Genomic DNA, 21,534 nt, shown 5'->3' on the forward strand with positions numbered 1-21,534 from the left:
ACTGGCCAGCGGTCGAAAGACCGTACCAACAACAACACTAAGGGCAAAGGAAAGTTTTCATCGGAGAAGTCTTCTGAGAAGAAGCCCGACTTAGACTGTGACAAATTGAAGGCCGAGTGGACCTGTAACGATTGTGGGTAGAAAGACCACTATTGGCGAAAATGTTCTAAGCGGAGTACAGCGAAGAGTGCTGATTCTTCAGCTTCAACTACAAAGACTCCTGAAACCACTCGGATTATGGGAAGACACACCATCCAACCAAATACCATCTGGTTCATCACTTCAATTATATTACCGTAACAGAAAAATTAATAAATAATCGTAAAAGCATAGTATAGCATGAAAACACAAGAGAGAATCATTGAGTGCAATCTATCCCCCTCAAGAAGTGTTTGCTTCCTTCCACCTCTTGAGTATTTATGCTTTATTAATAAAAATACCCATAAGCCAAAAATAGATGCATGCTTATCCATGGGCTTTGCCCTCTACAAAAATGGGAATTGCTTTTAACACAAGCTTAGGTAAAGTGTTCCTATGTAACTACTAAAGGAGAATTACAAAAAGAACCTCAAGGGCTATTTCACGTGCAAATAAATAATTCCACGCCCAATATAACAAAAGTGGGCAGCTCAATAGGTCCACGCCCGAATACATCAAAATGGGACGGCCACTAACAATACAAAATCTCGTAGTAGATACTACGGCAAAAATACCAAAATGAGAACCAATAGCTCGCACCATATCATCCCCATCACGTCTCAGCTATTCCGGCTTACGAGCACAAACCCCGTCAATCTCACCAACCTATAAGGTTGTCCATTCAAACACACTATAAGTTAGCAACACATGCTAAAAGTCCACGACAACACATAAGTAATAAAGCCAATACTTAGTTCCAGCTATCCCTAATTTCATATGTCCTACACATGGAATATTCGGAATCACCCAAGTGCCATGCTACGAATATAGTAGTAATTAGGCGTCCCCAATTAACCTTTCGCGAGGATGATTTTTGAAGGTCAAAAGATATCTATTATATACAGTACCTGTGCGAGTAGTAGTAGTCTCATGGTCAATAATAGCCTCAGGTTGAAGTTCTTCTACTTGGTCAACAAGACTAGGTGCTTCCTCATATATAGAATGTGTAGAAATTGGTCCCCTATAAGGTCTCAAAAGACTAATATGAAAAGAATTATGAATTCTCCAATGAGAAGGAAGTGAAAGCCTATATGCTAGGTTATTAATCTTATGAGTAATTTGAAAAGGACCATAAAAACGAGGAGCTAACTTAACAACAGGGTTAGTCTCAACACTTTTAAGACGTCTCTTTTCAATACGACGCAAAATATATTGACCTTCTTGAAAAACCTTGTGCTTTCTTTTCTTAGTAGCTTAGTTAGTGTATTTCTCTTGTGCATTAGAAATAGCTTTACGAACATGATTATAAATGGAAGTGAAATCAATGGTGAATTGATCTGCAACTTCAATAGTGTGTGACAAACGAGTGATAGGAGTAGGTAAAACTTTTCCATATACAATTGCAAAAGGTGCTTTTCCAGTGGATGACTGCAATGTGTTGTTATATGTAAGTTGCAAAATATGGATATACTTATCCCATTGTTTAGGTTATGATGAAACATATACACGAAGTAAATCCAATATTATGCTATTTGTCACTTCTGTTTGACCATTAGATTCAGGATGAAATGCAATCGAAAAATCCAATTTAGTGCCTAGATTATCAAACAATGTAGTCCAGAAATCACTGCAAAATTTAGAATCTCTATCAGAAACAATCACTTGTGGTAAACCATGATGTGTGAAAATGTGTTTAATAAACAAATGTGCAACTTAATGTGCAGTAAGAGTCTTTTTATAAGGAAGGAAACATGCTTGTTTGCTAAACCTATCAATAATGGTCCAAATCATATCATTATGGTTCGTAGTCAAGGGAAAACCAATGATAAAATCCATAGAAATCTGTTCCCAAGGAACGTTAGGAATAGGAAGAGACATGAGTAAACCAAGTTTCTTACCCTTATAACTTTTCACTTTTTGACAAACATCACATTCAAACACAAATTTAGTTACATCATTTTTCATTTTAGGTCAATAAAAGTCATTAGAGATAGTATGGAATGTAGATAAAACACCTTGATGCCCCGCATAAGGTGGCTGATGTAATTCTTCTAAAATAGAATGTCTAAAAGATCGAGTAATGCAAAAGATATTCATCATCGTAGGAATACTCAGCAAAAGGGATCCAATGATTTTCTCTCAATCTAGACCAAATGTCACTAAAGTCAGGATCTTGGTCATAAGTTTTACGCAGAATCAAAAGATATATTCTCAATCACAGAAATATTTTGAATGGAAGGTCTTCTACTCAAAGTGTCAGCAACCACATTTTCTTTACCAAGTTAGTATTGAATAATAGGCTGAAAACTTTGAATAAAAGCTACCCATTTAATATGTCTATCGAAAATAAGTGGTTGAGAAAGCAAGTGTTTGATACTCTGCTGATCAGTTTTTATAAGAAATTTTGAGCCCATCAAATAATATTTTCAAATTTTCAATGCATGGACTACAGCAAACAACTCCTTGTCATAGGTGCTATACTTACTGTCAGCAGGACGAAATTTCCTACTCTTGAAAGCAATAGAATGACCATCTTGCATTAATACAGCACCAATGCCCCTAGCACTAGCATCAGTTTTACAACCACAAAGAAAGGACATGAAAAATCAGGTGGCCATAACACAGCCCAACACGAAACTACCAAGCCAAAAAATAGACTGTAGAAATACCGAGCCAACAATATAATCCATATACCTCCGTGTGGGTACTGATTCTTCCCCAAAAACCACGGGTCTTCATGCAATAGAGCCGGTACAGCAAGTACAACTCTCCATTCAGTCGGTACAGCAAGTACAATGGCTGGTACAACCAGTACGGTGGCTAATACAGCAAGTACAAATGTTGGTACAGCATGTACAGTGACTAGTACAGCAGGTACAAATGCTGGTACAACAAGTACAATGGCTAGAAATCATAATAAATGATTAAATACCCTTGCCTTCAATATTTCTTCGCGATGGAAGCCTCCAAAACAGTCCCCAACAGCCGGTATTCTTCATGGGCAGCCTTCAAGAGAGAGAGAAAGAGAGTAGCCATCATTAGGGCAGCCTGTAACTGTGGTAGAGGCTAGTGTGCAGCAAGAGAGCCTTTTTTAATGAAGAGAGAGGGCTCCAATTTATAGATTTGGACCTCCCATGAGCTAAAATGGCAAGAGAAGGCTACAATGACAAGTGGAGAGCCACACAATAGCTGAAGTGACAAGTGTAAGGCCACTTGTCTCACTCTGATCCACTTTCTAACAAGTGTCAGGCCACTTGTCTCTTTTTGGTCCACTTTCTTGTCACATGTCCCAATCTAAGACATGGGTTCTCCTATAATCTTTACCTCTAAAAATATCCCAACTAGTAGACATTCTGTCATAGGCACTTTGCCAACTGTTGGTATCTGCTCAATTCCAGATGTAATGACGCGAACAGAATTTCCATCAGAGTCGGGCCAAAAATAGCAACTCTCCTAAATTTTAGGAGTGTGGTCCTTTGTATTCTAGGATAATCCCCCATTCCCAAAGCTTGTACTTTCCAAATATTTAGGCATCCTGGAGTCCACCAGACTCCTTTCATGCTAGGAAATGTCCAGGCTGGTGACAATTAGCTCTATAAGGTGCTCTACAAGGCGGTGCACTACCAGGAATAATGTCTATGTGATCTTCAAGACGTGATCTAGGAAGTCCACGAGGTAACTCATTGAGAAAACAGTCAAAGAATTTAGAAATGAAAGAGTCATGGGATATATCCCTAGGAGGTGGTTCTTAAGCACGAAGCTGGTTAACCAAAATTAAAAAAGTTTTCTCCCTCTTCCTCAAAGTCCTTTTGGCCTGAGTATGGCTCAAAAGTAGTTCATCCCTATCTTCAGAAATTCCTTGTAAACAAACATTCTTACCATGATGTATAAAAGACATTGTGTGCTTTGCATAATCAATATGTGGTGTGTACTAATGTCGAAAAGGCATTCCCAAAATTATGTCAATACCATGCAAAGGTGCTACTAAGACAGTACGTTCATCCGATAATTGTGCAATAGAAAAAGCAAGATTCTTCACTTTCCTAGTGCAATTATACTTTTGGCTTTGAAAAGCAGCCTTTACTTTAAAACGAGAAGGAATCATGTCAAGAGGAAGAGCATGTGCAAGACGTTCAAAAATAAAATCGTGTGTACTACCATCATCATGCAAGATTGTAATTTCCTTCTCTTGAATTTTTTCCTTCATTTTAAGTAAAGTATGTGGTGAAAAGAAATGAGGATCAAGGTTAGAAGTACCCTCTTAATCAAATTTACCATTGAACTCATTACCATCAAACTCTCGCTCGTAGTCGTCGTCATAAGCATCATCATCGTCTCTAGTGCTAGTGTCTTCATCTCCATCCACCATGTTAAGCCGTGCAATTGGCTTCTTCTTCTTGTTATTGTTGTCATTTGGACACTTATTAGCATAGTGTCCTCTTTGATGGCAAGTGTAGCATCGGACATTGTTCGCTTTTTCATCTCGAGTCAATGAATCCGGAACATCTGTCTTCTTTGGTTTCCCACTCGCTCCATTACTATTGTTGCCAATCTTTGCTTTATTGTTGTTGAATTGCTGGCTTCTCTGATCTTGACCCTTGTTAAAAGGTCGTTTAAATGAAGAATGCCTGTCAAAACCACTAGAAGATGTCGAATCTTTGGAGAATTCAGAAGTACGATTCTCCTGTTGGAACCTGGGCACACCATTTTTCTTTTCACAATTTAAAGCAGAGGCAAGAGTATGAGGACGAAAAATATTAACCTCCGCTCTAATCTTTGGATCCAACCCTGAGATAAACTTCTTTTTAAGATTTTTTTCATGTCCTTTTCTATAGATTGCATTTGAATGAGAGCATTCCAAATAATTAATTGTCTAAGAGTGTCCCAATGCTGTCGAGCTTTGGCCTTGTACTGAGGAGGTAGAAAGTGTCTCTTAATTTCATGTTGAAAATCCTTCCAAGTAAGAGGTTTATGTCGCCCATTCTTGGTAGCATTCCACCATAAAGCAACATTATGAATCAAATGATTCGCAACACACTTGACCTTGTCTTTCTCAAAAAAATTCTCTCCCGAAAAATAGTCATCAAATTGGCTAAGCCAATCTAAAATAGTGCGTGCGTCCTTCTTTCCGTCAAAATTTTGAAAAGAAAAAGCCTTGCGACTAATGCGAGATTCTTTCCGAGCCGTTTGAGCATCTAAAGTTGCTTTCACAGTTCGAAGAATAGAATCCTTATCGCTATCGCTTTCAATGTCATGCTTATGCCTTTTACATGATTTCAATTGGTCTTCTAATGCAATTCTATGAGTGCGTTCATTGACCAATTGTGCTTGCAAAGCAGTGAGTTGCTCTTGAATAGACGGAAGTGCAGGTAAATCAGTCAAGAATACTTTTTTTTTTTAGATAGGAAAAAGTTAGAAATACTTATATTATTTTTCGTTCGTGGTGGTAATAATTTTGAAGATCGTGAATCCAGTGGCAATTAGAAGAGCGGTGTGGCCATCCAACGCAATCACCAAAGTGCTTGAAGTAGCCTCGAAGCGTTGGAAAGTCGTCCGGTGTAGAAAAAATATTGAGAATCGAGAGTGAATTTAAGCTTCGGGAAGGCATAAAACAACCAAATTTGAAAATCCCGCAACTTTGAATTGCTGTAATTTTTTGAGCCAAACCAGAATAAGAAACTGAAAATATTTCCAGTTCGAAGCCGGGCCAAATTCGAATGAATTCGGGCTGATTTTGATGAAGTTTTGGCTTGAAGAAGCTTGGCGTATAAATCTACTCTTATCTTTTTAGACCTTTTTGGGTAAAGCAAAGATGTAATTTTTCTACACTGTTGCTTTCTGCAGAACTTCCTCCACCATTGCAAATTCAAATCCCTGGATCTTCCACAATACCCCTCAGACAAGGTATAAGATTTATGCAAGAGGACACGTCGGACGCATCCAACGGAGCGGATCTTCGAATCAGTTGAAGAACTGAGAGCCAAATTCCCAAGAGAAGATGGCACCATTCGCGTTTTCCTGGGTGGCCTGACGGGTAGGAATTCGCAGAGCCGATCAAAGAGCTAAGCCTAAGTTTTCTTTTAAGCTTTGTATTATGCCTTAATCTAAGGCTTTGGGTAAAGTCTTTACATGTGCTTTGATGTGACCTTGAAAAAGAAACCTTCAACCAAGCCTTCAAGCCTTGAATTTTTCTTCTTTCACAGAAACCAGAAAATTGCACGTACCTTCTTTCTTTCTTTATCAAAGCCTTCCTCCCTTTGATTTTTCTCAATATTTTACACCTTTTCTCCCCCCTTTGCTCTGATACCACTGACACCACTCGGATCATGGGGAGACACACCATCCAACCAAATACTATCTGGTTCATCACTTCAATCATATTACCATAACGGAAAAATTAATAAATAATCATAAAGAAAGTTCACCACCTTTATTGCCTGAGATATCAAAACCTGGGCTTAAGAAATCTGGACATGAGCTTGCGCTACCTTGTCCTGCCCCCGCCTGCCCTCTGTTGCCTCCGCTTACCCTTCTACTGCCTTCGCCTGCCCATCTACAACCCCCCGCCTGCCCCTCTTGTAATGAAGGTGGGAAAAGGACGGGTTTTATGTGGGAAATAGGTGGGAAAATAGGAGGGGAATTGTGGGGAATGAGGGGGACTATATAAGTCAACCCCAAAAGATTTGTAAGGTACGTATTGATTTGACACCTAATCTACATCCCTCTTGCTCCTCCTCTCCTGTGCACTCTCTCTCCCTAGTTCACTCTACCCCTCTCCCCTCTTTCCCACTCATTCTCACCCTGCCCTCCGTGGCCTTCCTCTCCTGCCCCTTTCCCCCTTCTCTACATTGGTATCAGAGCACTTTCCGTGGGATTGCTACCCTGCTGATTTGACAGTAGCAAGACTCAAACTAGCTGAAGGGACTAGCAATTCGTGAGATTTGCCAAGGCAGAACAGAGTGGTGCGTGGAAGCGAGCAATGGAGGAGGTTGCCACACTCAGATTCTGCCGTGCGCACGTTCAAGGCGATACGTAGCTGAGCGTGGAATCGCCTGAATTCTGGCCTAACAACATTGCCTTTTGCACAAGCGTAGCCCACAAATCTATCGAGCTACTTCAAACGGCAGTGGTAATTGGCTGCCTGCTATAGTGTCCTAACTATCCTAGCTGCCCTATTGGTCTTAGTTGGGACTACCCTAGGTGTCCTAGGTGTCCTAAGCTCAAAAAAAAAAGCCTCTTTATCCCTCTTTTAGGGCACTCCTACAGCCCTATTCTGGGCCCCTTTTCAGCCACCTTTGTGGTTCATTTTGAGCCCCGTTTCCAGCCTCTTCACCGAGCTTCCTTCGAACCTCTTCATCGACTGCATTTGAGCCTCTACATCGAGCCTTCGACACTTGGCACATTTTCCTCGTGTCACTCATGGCACCCAGGCGTGCACCCCGGTCGGATGAGTCATCTCAGCACGGTGACGATGTTGCTCAGCAGGAGCAAATGCCGGTCACAGAGGGTGCATCTCCCTCACAGCCAGTTTCTGCTATGCCTACAGACACAGTTTCTAGATGCATTGGCCTCGATGCTTCAGGGGGCTTTCACCAGATGGGTCAGCAGTTGGGGCAGCAGCTCACCACTGCTATGGCTATGCACGATACAGCTATCACCCAAATGGGTCAGCACATTGGGCAGCAGATCACTACTGCCATCACTATGCATGATAAGGGCAAGCAGCCCGCACCCCAGCACAGGGATCAGTCGGATAGTCAGGGTGATTTTTCTGACCCGCGCAGGGGGTTTATGGCTGATGGCCGTCGCACTTATGATTCTGGTTCTATGCATGCACCCCAGCATGGGGATTATGTTGATATGGGTGATGCCTTGCCCGTGCCGCCGAGCACTTCATTGTTTGATGCCAGGCCGCCATTTGGCTCGCAGATTTCATTGGCTGAGCCATTCATTTTGGGCCGGCCTACTGGCACATTTCCGCCCACGGCTAGCATGCCTGGATTGGGTGTTGGTTTTCAAGGCAGTTGGGAGAGAAGCCAGTCCTCTTCTCAGCCTTTCTCTATGCCACCCACTCACCGTGATGTTTATGGCAGGCAGACTCAGCAGGGATTGCATGCTTCGATGACACCTCCTGTGAACACATTCAGTCAGACTCAGCCTGTGTATCAGGGAGGTAATGCTTTCAGCCAGACGCATTTTGTGCATCAGGGGAGTGGTTCTCCTATCCAGCAGGATGCTGGAATTGGGCAGCATGCAAACATGGATGATATGTTCTAAGATGCCTTACGTTCATACAGGGCCTTGCCTGAGGATGTACGTGATGAGATGCCCTTTTCACAGTATGTGAGCTTTAAGAGTGAGGATGCTAGATATGCTGGTGGTCACTCCAGGAATAATGCAGCCAAAGCTGTGAAAGACAAGCTCTCTGTGCACAAGTTTAAGGGGGACACTCGCACTCCCAATGAGTTGGAGGAGTGGCTCACGAAGCTGGAAGATTATTTCCGCTTCTACCCTAAGAACGATGAGGAGAGGATCATTTTTGCTAGCATGCATTTACAGGATTATGCACATACATGGTGGCGGTACACGAGAGTCACCTCAGAAGCCGACCACATGGAAACAGTTCAAGGAGCTTATGGTCACGACTTTCGTCTCGGCCCTAATCCTTGAGCAGTACCTTGCTGATTTTTATGCACTATCTCAGACGGGTACGGTCCAGGAGTACTTGCAGCGTTTTTGGAGACTTTCCTTGTTTGTACAGGACATTTCCTAGAAGGGGAAGCTGCTGCGTTTTATCCAAGGCTTAAATCCCCCTCTGGCTGCTGATGTGAGAGCTCATAATCCCCAAACCATTGAGCGGGCAGCCCAGCTTGCTGAGGTGTTTGAGCCAAAATATGCTGGCAAGTACAAGCTTGTGTCAAGTAGCTCTTATGGTGCTGTTTATGAGGCTGACAGGAAGTCAAAGTTTGCTGATTGGGCTGATAAGAAATCAGCAGTTGCCCCCTTTCCACGATATCCTATGGTTACAGGGAGTAAAATGCCATATGCCAAGCCATACAGGCCCACGGACGCAAAGCCAGGTGTCAAACCCAGTGCTGGTTTTGACAAATCAGATGTTAAACAACACTCCAGGGCCATAATGGACAGTAGGAAAAAGGCTAATTTATGCTTTAGATGTGGAGAGAAATGGACACCTGAGCATCGAGATGTGTGCAAGATGAAGAATGTCAGCTCAGCCAAACTCAGCATGATAATTGAATTCTCAGATGATGAGGAAGTCACTGATGTTGCAGACCCCCATGATGTCTCTCGTGAGGAATTGACAGGAGCTCATGGTGCAGATGAAGCTCCTGACACAGGAGCCACAAAGGGGACTGCATTTCCCTTTGATCCGGGTGGGGCTACTGAGCAAGCCACTCATGTGATGCATGAGATTGATATTCAGCCTACATGTGGCAGGAAAGGCTGTAAGCCAACACTCTCTCGGGTGGAGCATCAACTTACAATGCCTTTTCATGTCAGAGGTGATGCTAATGGTAATGTTCCTGTGGATGATGAGCAGATTTATTGGGATGCCCAGTCTACGCTGTATACCATCTCACTTCATGCCTTGATGGGTGCCAAAAGTGCTGACACAATCAGGTTGAAAGGAATGATTAATGGCAAATCTGTTCATGTATTGGTCGACAACGGTAGCACTCACAGTTTCATTAATTGCAAGACATTGCAAAGAGTGGGATTGATTGCTACAAAGATAGACCATGGCCTGAAAGTGGAGATAGCTAATGGACAGCATATGATCATCAGACATTGTTGCCAAGATGCCAGGATCAAGTTCTCTTGAGGACTATGAGTTTGCACGCGATCTTCTGGCATTGGATATGGGGCCAATAGATGCTGTCCTGGGATGTGATTGGCTGCAATCATTGGGGAAAATCAGCATAGATTTGAATGCCTTATCTCTTGAATTTTGCCACAAGGGTAGATCGGTTACATTGCAGGGCATTGTAACTCGGAAATTGCAGGTCATTTCAGCAAGGCAGCTAGCTAGGGAGCTCAAGAAAGAAAGTGCCATATATGCATTGAATGTTTCTGTACCTCAGGAGGGTGGCATTCCCCATGTGGATGATTGTGATATGCAGCAATTGCTCTTAGAATTTGCGGATGTGTTTGCTGATATGCCATCTTAGTTGCCCCCAAAAAGAGAGGTTGATCATGCCATAGTCCTGGAACATGGTAGTAAACCAATAAACAAGGCCCCGTACCGACTCTCTAAGGTTGAACGGGAAGAAGTGGCAACACAGGTGCGAGATTTGCTTGAGAAAAACTTCATTGCTCATAGCACCTCGCCTTTTGCATCTCCAGTACTCCTGGTGAAGAAGAAGGATGGCTCTTTCCGTATGTGCATTGATTACAAGGATTTCAATAAGGCCACCATTAAGAACAGGTTTCCTATTCCCAGGATTGATGACCTGCTGGATGAACTCAAGGGTGCTCAGTATTTCACGAAGATTGATTTGAGGTCAGGGTACCATCAGATCAGGATGAAAGAGGGTGATGAGCATAAGACTGCCTTTCGTACAGAAAGAGGATTATATAAGTTCAAGGTGATGCCTTTTGGTTTGACTAATGCACCAACCACCTTCCAGGCACTCATGAACAAGATTTTACACCCCCTTCTTTTCAAATGTGTGCTGGTATTTTTTGATGACATTCTCATTTACAATAAGGGTGCACAGGAACACATAGGCCATGTCCGACAAGTGCTGGAAATCTTGAGGATGCATCAGCTTTATGCCAAGGCCAGCAAGTGCACATTTATGGCAGATGAGGTTGAATATCTTGGACATGTTGTAAGCTGGCACGGAATCAGGGTAGACCCAGCTAAGGTGAAATGCATTAAGGAGTGGCCGCAACCACATAATACCACGCAACTCAGGGGTTTTTTGGGTCTTGCTTCTTTTTACAGGAGGTTCATCAGGCACTTTGCCAGAAGGGCTGCCCCTCTCACTGATTTGCTGAAAAGGGTTTCACCACTGGGGATACTCGGGAGTGGATTCTCAATAGTGGTGCTTCTAGGCACATGACTCCTTCCCGAGAGTTTTTATAGGATCTCAAACAACAGTCACGTCACATTTTCACTGGCGACAATTCCACTATACCGATTCACAGTGAGGGCGGGATGGAGATCATAGATGATGCCACCATTTGCGATGTAGACTTGGTCCATAAAGATGAATTAGACCCTACATAGCTGTGTAGAAATATCCCCACCTCCCACGGCCATCCGGGCTCATCTTGGGCCACGTTCGGGCCCCGCAATGTTAGAACAAGGTGTCCAAGAGTAAAGTCTACCTACTCCATGTGTGAAACGTTATGAGATAACCGTCCAATGTAGCATGTAGCCTATTTGGCAATGTGCCAAATCTAATCCAAGCCCGTCTCTAAACCATTTGGCCTCCTAGGTCACCTTCCCATATGAATACGGGGATGCCGGGTGCCCACGCTGCTCAACCATGGATACTCCTCATAAATGGGGCCATACAAACATGAGCTAGTCGGTGCCTGGACAATACAATATGAGGGTAGAGCATTGATATCGACCAAGTAGCCAGCCACCCACTTAAGGAATTGACTCCCTTCTTCATCAATATCTTCAGCGCATGCACTTCAAGGTTGTTGTACGGAGCTATTGCTTACAGATTGCGCTTGTTCAAACATTGTACTGACATCCGTATGACTGTGAAGACATGTGTGCGGTTGTAGAAACTGTTCAGAGCTATAACACTTAAGAGCTATGCTCCAAAAGAACCTTAAGAGCAAGATTTTGCAGAATTAGACATAGAAATACCTTCAAGAACGCTGCCTCCAACGCAAGAGAGTCATTAACACTGAAACGGAGAAAGTCACCTTTTCCTACAACTTCTGCTGGAGGACTTGACGCTGCTTCTTCTGCAAAAATAAAAATAAACTGAAGCTTTTAATTGACAACACTCTCATTGCATGCAGGACTTTTGCTTTTAAATACAGTAGTTTTTTACCATTTTGGGTGGTACACCCATTAGAAATATAGATGTGCAACATCATCACCACTCTGCTATAATGTCAGAATGGATGGCATCTGGAACTCAGGGGATCCATTGTCAAGGCATGCAACATATGACGTTGCATGCTCAGCAACAATAGATACAATAGTTGCAATGACAGTGCAAGATAACAAGCCCGGGAATATTATCAAGCTCAGCCTCAGGCCCACATGCACAAGCAGATGCCCTAGATGCAAATAATGGAAAGGCGCCTCACTTTGTTCTGTTCTATCTTCTTTAAGTGAGGAAGTGTAGCACTAGTTTAAGTGATACTCAGCAGACCCAGTTTGTTAGCTTCTCCCAGTTCCTTAGCTTTTCACTCAATGAGTGATTTGGTCTGTGGATGCTTGTCATCTGGCCGAAGTACACAATATCTTACATGTATACACAAGTTACATGTGTTGTAGGTATGGGTAAGCATGAGGGGGGTGTGCACACGCCTATCTAGCCCACAAGTAAGGATGCAATTGCAAATTATTACTAAAACCTGACATCCAAAATACAAATGTCTTAAAAAAATTTACTTAATGGATGTAACTGTAATTTTAAGATTGCTTTATCCCTAAACCTGACATTCAAAATACAAATGTAACAGAGGTTGATCTTTTCAAATGATTTTCACTAAAGCCTGTAACTCACAAATAATTGATCGCTATTTTGAAAAAAAAATGTTTAAATTTTAATCAAAAAATCAATTATGTTACTGAAAAATGGAAAGAAAGGGAGATTAACCTTGAAGAGAGAGGGGCGCCTTGCTGAAGTACCAGCGCACATCATCACCGTCCGATGAGCTGCTGGTGTGGGCTCGGTATTTTTCTCGGGCGTCAATTTTATTGAGAGCCTCCTGGAGCCTCCCAAAACTCGAAGAAGCCTTGGAAAAAGAAGGCATTCTATTTCTCACCAGGAAAAAAAAAAATCAAATCAAATCCTTTAAGAAAAATACAGCATGCTAATTTTTGCGGCAAATTTCATTACGTTGGGGAAATAAATTTTTTATTTCATGATTGCTCTGCTACTCTTTTATTTTTGGCCCTCTTCTTCTGCTTCTGGTTTTTGTTGTAAAGCCACGTCACACGTGCGTCGCAACACGTGTTTGAAATTTTATACATGTGTGTAGGTCCCAGCATAAGGATTGGTTACGTGTCAAGAGGATCTCGTGTATATGCTACGCTATACATTAATGCTTTATAAATATAAATGGGAAAAGCATTACAAGTATGTGTTTTTGTCGTGGCTTTGGGAGAGGAATATGTTTTCTAGGACACCAATGTATGCGTGTGCACCACTGCTCGAAAAAAACTATTTTCTTAAAATTTGGAAAACCTTCATATATAAAATTAAAAATTTATCAATGAAGAGTTTTTTTATTTTTGAAGGTATTTGTATTATATTCCCTCAAATTTTACAAGTATTGGTACCTTGAAGCTATAAATTTGCACGTATTCTTTAAAATTCGAAGGTGATATTACACTAAACTTGGGTTTTTTTCGAGCACTAGTGTGCATGTGTGTGTGCCAATGCTCGAAATTTTTTATAGGCCAGAATTTTAAAAAAGCTGGCTGAGATTTTAAGTAGCCTTTATTTTACAAAATGATTTTTCATATATTTTCGTTATAAAACTAGCATTTCGAAAACAAAAAACTGATAGATTTAAGAGTCGTTCTTATTTTGATTGGTTGAAAATTTTGCTTTTTTTAGCACTGGTGTGTGCTTGAAGCATGTCCCACATCTCCCACCACCAAGGGATCTTTCATCCCAAAGTGGTGTGTGCTTGAAGCATGTCCCACATCTCCCACCACCAGGATATCTTTTAGGTAACATTCATCCCAAAGTGGAGCTTCATATTTTTTAAGGGTGTTTTTAAATGCCATTTTCAAAGAGGAACCCTCCTATAGCCTATGGTGTCCCACTGTAATAGTTCAAGATGAAGATGTTAGTACACTAGTACCCCCCCCCCCCCCAAACCCCTTCTCCCCAAATCATGCTTTTGACAAATCCAATGATGGGCACAACACTCATCAGAGTGTGGATGAGGATTCTGACTTATCCATCAACCTCATTGCACACCCATTGTGTAAACCTCCTAAGAAAGACCACATCATGTATAAAATTTATACAACCATCAAAGGTATGCATGCAAGAAGATAAAGTGGTATTTTCAAGCAAGATAAGGTTGCTTAAAGGCATCAAAAATTAAATTGAATGAAATCAAATGCATTAACATTGAAGGGGTGTTATCGTGATTTACTTGACCTCATTTTTTGCATAAACCAAAAAATCAACAAGAAAGACCACATCATATTTAAAACTAATACGACCATCAAAGGTATGTGTGCAAAAAGATAAAGATATGTTTTCAAGCAAGATGAGGTTGCTTAAATTAAATTGAATGAAATCAAATGCATTAACATTGAAGGGATGTTATCATGATTTACTTAACCTCATAAGTCTTATGTTTTCTACTTGTCATGTTTGTTGCATTTATCTTTGATGTTATGCTCATGTGTTGATTAGAAACTACTACACACCCATGGAGTTTATGGAATATGCTCATTACCTTGATTATCCAAAAAATCTAAAGAGTTCAATATGATTTTTGCAAGTGTTGTAAGCTTCCATCTCAAGCAAAGTAATGTGCAGAACTAACTTGCACCCTACCAATGAGAATTAACATAGATAGACAAGTATGTCACATTAAAAAAGTTATTGATGTATGAGTTATGTCACACTAAAAAAGTTATAGATGTATGAGTTAAGTAGAATTGCTCCATGCTCGAGCACACTTTCACCAACATCACAATCATCGAAAAGAATATAGGTGCTATGACAACCTTGCTTAATGTATTTGAAGAGGGCTCATGGTTCTTTCATTTTATAAAGCAACAAAGCCTATAAGAGCTTCCCATGCTTTAAGAGCTTAAATTTTATATATATTTAGTCTTCAAGTATATAGTTTTGCAAACTAAGCTATCATCTCTCTCTCTCTCTCTCTCTCTCTCTCTCTCTCTCTCTTCAAAGGGTTATTCGAATGCCACCTGTAAGCTCCATTCGCTTACAAGAAAATATGAAATGACAACATGAGGTCCAATGAGGAGTGTAGATAGGTTTTATCAGCCCCTTATTTAGGCGGTTTGGTCTCTTTCGAGTAGACAAATGTGGGCTTATGGTGGTTAGGGTTAGGGTTAAGTGTGTGATTCACTTTAATCCTCCTTAAGAACTCTCAAAATAAAATTTATGCTGGTGGTTAGGGTTAGGGTTAATTGTGTGATTCATTTTGATCCTCCTTGAGAGCTCTCGAATTAAAATTTATGTTTGATCCTCCTTGAGAGCTCTCGAATTAAAATTTATGTTGGTGGTGGTTAGGGATCGGGTTAGGGTTACGGTTACGGTTAAGTGTGTGATTCACTTTGATCCTCCTTGAGAACTGTGTGATTCACTTTGATCCTCTTTGAGAACTCTCAAATTAAAATTTATGTTGGTGATTAGGGTTAGGGTTAAGTGTGTGATTCACTTTGATCCTCCTTGAGAAATAAGCTCTCTAGGTAGTGTGCATAGGTTAAGTAGCCATAATAATTAGCTCTTAGGATCCTATCTAAAACAAATTATCCCTAAGCTCTCTAGGTAGTATGCATAGTCTAATTGGCCATGTTGAGAAATATGATGCCATTGGAGTACACTAGAGAAGGTTGGGAAGAGTGAGTAAGGTACAAGGCCAACTAGCAAGTTGCCACATCATCAAGGCTAACTTATCCCACATGAGCTCTCAAGCAAGTTAGTAGCCACCTCATATGAAAGGGGCACTTCCAAGCAATGTAAACACAATTAACTCATCTCAAGCAATATCAAGTAAGTCCATTTGGTTGCATATCTTGTTAGTCTCTTTTAGTTAATTTTCATATTCTCGTTCATGTTCTTTTAATCATGTTTAGTATTTGCTATAATCCACCTTAGCTTGATCTATGTTTCTCAACATGGTATCAGAGCCAAGCCAGCTAGACTTTGCTAGGTGAATAGATTAGACTTGCATTAGTCTAGGTTGACAGGTTGCATTAGATCTCTCTCCTACACTTGCTAAGTGGTCTAAAAAAGAAGGACTGCTACATAAGGAAGGAGATGGATGGTCATGAAAGCATGAGAGGTTTTCACTTACATTTGGTCATGAAAGCATGAGAGGTTTTCACTTACATTTTAAGCATTAAGAATTAGGGTAATCAAGGGAAGGAAGAGAGAGACAAGTAGAGGATCTTACTGCTCATCATCTCAGCAGCTAAGAAGAAAGGAAGAAGTAGAAGTTATGTGCTGATTCATCAGTAGCTAACAAGCACCCACCAACAAGCCAGCAGAAGATAACGAGAGAGAAGTGGCTGCAAAGTGGACTGGGCCACACAGTAGTGACTACAAGACAGAGAAGCAAATAAAGAAAATAAACACAGATAGTGGTGCTGACTTGGTGGCCTTAATCGTGTGGGGAGATGTGAGTCTATCTGCATTTCTAGGTCCTTGTTGCCAAGCTAGCGCGCAAGTGTTGCATTTCTAGGAAACGAAGGTACATGTAGGTGCACGTCTTCAAATTCAAGGCTATTGGGAGATGATCGATTTCGTGTCCGGCTATGGCCTTTCCATGATGGGACAGAGAGCGTTAGATCTGACCACACCATCGCAACATGCTAGCTCTACATAGTACCTCTCCTTTGTAGATTCAGCTTCGGTCTCGCAGAAAAACTATATTGCAAAATTGAAAGTGGACAAGGTGTTGCACAGAAACACTTATGATGTGCAACAAAGTAATGATATCTTTTACCAATCTACTTCACTCATCAGCACCAGTACCGGCACTCAAACAACGTCATCGTCTTCTTCTTCTATACGGGCACACAAAGAGGCGCAAGGCGCAGCTGAAAAATTTATTTTAACAGCTCCATTTTGAACTTAAAAAATTCGGAGATAAGTATAAATTTTTTTTAAAAAAAACTAAATGCTCAACTAAGGATTGTTCATATGGTCTTAAGCTTCAACCTAAGAACACATATCGAGTTTTTTAACACAAGCTGCCACACTATGTATGGATCTACCATGGGTGTTGATAAGCTATGAGCCTTGCACACCAATGCCTTGCACAACACATGGATTAATGATTTCAGCATGGTGGTCATCATTCATGAGTATGCTCCAAGCCAAGGTTGCATGGAAGAGAAGAAGGAACAAGATGGCATGCCTTGGTATGCATGCACTTAATTTGTAATCACACATTTTCCTGCATTAAAAATAAGTGTGATCCACATGCATATTGTACGTCCTAGTGATGCATATTTCATTTCCATGTTTTGCATTGGGATTAGACACTAGCCATATAGGCTAAGACCCTCCCATAAAAATATTGCATTCGTGTTCGTATTTTTTGGGTCTTAGACACTGTCATAAGACTCAAGAAGCTCATGGTAAGACTACCCACTGTATGACATAATGTCACATCAATGTGTAAGAAAAAGAACCAAAGGCACAATCAATAGGGCAATGCCGAAATGAAAATGAAGAAAATAATTCAAGGAGAAAAAAAGCCAAAGAGCTGTAGAAAAGCATGAAATCAACAAAGAGGAAAACTCCAATGACACACTACCCAAGCCAACATTGTAAAGGCCACCAAATGAGTAGGACAAAAATCATTTGAAATGTTGTAACACTCACTCTTCAAAGAGTAGCCAAAGTAGCACCCTCGGGGAGTGAAAATCAACTAACCGTCTCTAAAATAACCTCTGAGCTAGAGAGTAACCAAGCCAAAAGAGCCTCTGAGTTACCCAGCCAAGTTAGAAATGAGGGGGGGGGGAGGGTGATGACATGTTCTAAACCTCGCATCTGACCACCTTGCAAATAGCTTAAACATATGGCACCAAGGGGGGGTGTTGAGAAATATGGTGCCATTGGAGTACACTAGAAGGTTGGGAGTGAGTAAGGTACAAGGCCATCTAGCAAGTTGCCACATCATCAAGGCTAACGTATCCCACATGAGCTCTCAAGAAACTTAGTAGCCACCTCATATAAAAGGGGCACTTCCAAGCAATGTAAACACAATCAACACTCCAGCAATATCAAGTAAGTCCATTTTGTTGCATATCTTGTTAGTCTCTTTTAGTTAATTTTCATTCTCATTCATGTTCTTTGAATCATGTTTAGTATTTGCTATAATCCACCGTAGCCTAGCCTAGCCTTGATCCATGTTTCTCAACAGGATGCCATAGTAATTAGTTCATAAGCTCCTAGTCAATTCTATTTTCCTCTTTCACCCCTCTTCAAAAATCAACTCAAATTAGAGTTTTGGATATCTTCTACTGCAAATGGAGCTATTGTGGGGAGGAACATTATCAACCTCTGAATGTCATTTCAACAACACGGCAAGACACATCAAAACAACCAAAATCAAGTTCAATCCATCCTTTAATCTCGCATTGGTGGTTTCTAAGATAAATGGTGAAATTGCTTTTGATTACTAGTTCTTATTGCAATTGAAGCTGCAACCATTTGAATAAGGTTATGAGGGAAGTGCCAAGTTTGTGAGCCTATGATCGATTATTTGAGCTTCATTTATCAAATTTCTCTCTAGTTGTTAACAATGTTAACCACTTTGTACATGGTTATCAAATTTCTCTTTGTTAACCATGTTAACCACTGTATAGGTTAACATGGTTTCACCTGCCTGACCTATTGTAAGGCACTTTGCCATCTTACCCTCACAAATCTACACTTACCTTTTGTAAGATGGCATTAAAACATACAAAGTAGCCTTACATGAGCTTAATGTCAAATAGGAAAAGTCTACAAACTTAAGACTAGTAATAGAGGCCATACCATTTTTAAGTTTGGTCGGCCTAGTGTGAAAAACTAGTCACTTGTATATAAGTTATTTTTCAAAATAAGAAATACACAATCCTTCCCTTGCAATAATTTGCTTGTGATCTCTCCTTCTTCCCTCTTCTTGCTTTCTTGCATGTTCTTACTTGGATGCTTATTTGGATAGGTGTGGTTGTAGGTTTCCCTCTTGCATTAGCTTCTTCTTTTCGTGCCTTGTGAGAGAGAACCATCGCAAAGGACCTTCTCTTCTTGCCTCCATCTAGGCATTGAGATCTATCTCTTTACCCCTTTGGAAAGGAGCATTCTAGTGTGACAACAGAGTGCGGATGCGACGGACAAGAGCTAGCGCACCCATATAGGAAGTTATAGATTATGGCTTTAAGGGCAAGACCCAACGGCACATGCTTCAGTAAGGCTAAGGTACTTGAACATATTAAGCACCACTATTAGGGGCTTAGCTCCATTTTTTCATTCATTCCAAGCTCTTGGGATCACCAATATTGCTCGGTGTTGATTAGGAGGTCACACTCCAAAAAACATATGGTTTTGAAGTATTAGATATGTTTTTTGGTTGTTTTTTATTTTTATTCGAAGTTTATTTTACATTAAGACATTTTATGTTCATCTATTGGTAGGATAAAATCTTGATTTTTTGGGATTTGTATGAAATTGGAGCCCAAAAGGCTTAGATTTCATTACTTTAATCCAAGAATTAGGTTTACAATTGTGATTAGGAGTGGAATCCACTCTGAAAACATGAGCATTGAGCTTCATTAGGTTGAATTAAAGTGAAATTATCAATTTTGGTTCATGCATTTCATATTTTTTCATAAATTAGTCATGCATTGTTGAAATTGGTAAAGTAGAAGCATGCTAAACCTTCAAAACACAATTTAAAAAATACTTAAATAGTTGCATTACAACCATTAATTAAGATTAACAATATTAAACACGTCTTATCAAGTTTAAAAAATCACAAAAACCATCAAAAACATGGCCAAAGGGTAGGGGACGTGAGCCCTTAGTCCCATATAAAAGGACATGAGCCTAGACACATGAGCCGTGAGCCATGAGCTTGGAGACTTGAGCCGTAAGCCTGGACACATGAATCTATAAAGTGTGAGCCTACACATGTGAGCCTAGAGATAGGTATACCTAATATAGTACATACCAATTATTACAACCATAAAAACCCATACGAATGCACCTACCCATGTCCTTAGAAGATTTTCTTATCATACAATCTATACCAAATATAAATTCCAATGAAATTTCTTATCCTTCGTAACTATTGAGGAATTAAGAATAGTTATTAAACCTAATAAGTGTACATCAACCATGTTATAGGCCATGTTTATAGGTTTTTGTGCCTCAAATAACCCTATTTTATACCAAGGAAGTACATGAGCCGAGTTCATACAAAAAAGATGTGAGTCTATAAACGTAAACCTAGACACGTGAACCTACATACGTAAACTTGGACACGTGAGCTATGAGCCATGAGTGTGGAGACGTGAACCGTGAGCCTAGAGATGTGAACTTATAGACATGAGCTCGAAGACGTGAGTCGAGAGGTGTAAGCCTGGACATGTGAGCCTAGCCCAAAAAAAAACTTAGAAAAAAAAAACTTATTTGAAGCAATTCTTAGACACACCTAAGATCTTCGATATGTGAACCTGATCTGGACTAATTTTATTAAAAGCGATGACACAAAGTCAATTACAATGCATCAAACCAAACCCACCAATCCTTCAGACCCATCAAATGACCAACACTCAACAGAGTGCTCCCTAGTTAAAAAGGCTAGAGTCCTTCAGATCCAACTCAAGCAAGGAGATTTGGATAGAAATGAGCCAACAAAACATAGACATGAGTGGAAGAATAGTGGAACACCTGGAAATAGGAGCTACCACGGTCCTTCAAACTCTAGACTCACCAAGTGGCTCTATAAGCAACACCTTAAATTTTATGAAGAAGACATTCAACTAACATATCTTTGGGTGCAGCTCCAGCAAAGGAGATGAACTAGACATGGAATCTCAAGGTTTACTCCCACAAGAAGCAGTTAAGCCATGTCCAACACCATAATGTTTCAAACGTTTGGTGTTGATCTTGAGTTGGGTTTTTCCCAAGCCGACCGTGACCAGCCAGTAGCCTAACAACCACAGTTTTAGGAAAATGGGACATGTCTCTTTTATTATACTACCAAGGACAAGTGTTCCACAGTACACCTAACAGCAAAAGTACACATAGCGCAAGAAGTAGGAGTCTTGCTCTCCACACAGTACACATAGTGCAAGAAGCTCTCCACAGGAGCCAACTATAAAAGTGTGTTTACCACAGAACCAAGTTCTAGTTCTTCTTCGTTTAGACAAGGAATAGGGAACACAGGGAAGGGTAAAGAACCACTGTCAGGGACTACCTCCTCACAAAGGGATCTACAAGGTTATTCATAGAACATGCT

At 40.7% G+C, this 21,534-nt stretch overlaps 1 pseudogene across 1 annotated transcript in view; it reads right to left on the reverse strand.

Moving 5' to 3' along the window:
- LOC147605832 (phospholipase SGR2-like) overlaps positions 1 to 13,267 on the reverse strand; it is a 160,845-nt pseudogene extending 147,578 nt beyond the window's left edge. Inside the window, exons 1-2 of the transcript XR_015265049.1 lie at positions 12,957 to 13,267; positions 11,990 to 12,090 (exon numbers count right to left, since the gene is read on the reverse strand). The product of XR_015265049.1 is annotated as a phospholipase SGR2-like (transcript). The remainder of the gene's footprint in view (positions 1 to 11,989; positions 12,091 to 12,956) is intronic.
- Positions 13,268 to 21,534: the final 8,267 nt, after the last annotated feature.

The sequence above is a fragment of the Cibotium barometz genome, chromosome 58, assembly GCF_041138505.1.
Source record: "Cibotium barometz isolate CiBa-2024 chromosome 58, ASM4113850v1, whole genome shotgun sequence".
NCBI lineage: Eukaryota > Viridiplantae > Streptophyta > Polypodiopsida > Cyatheales > Cibotiaceae > Cibotium > Cibotium barometz.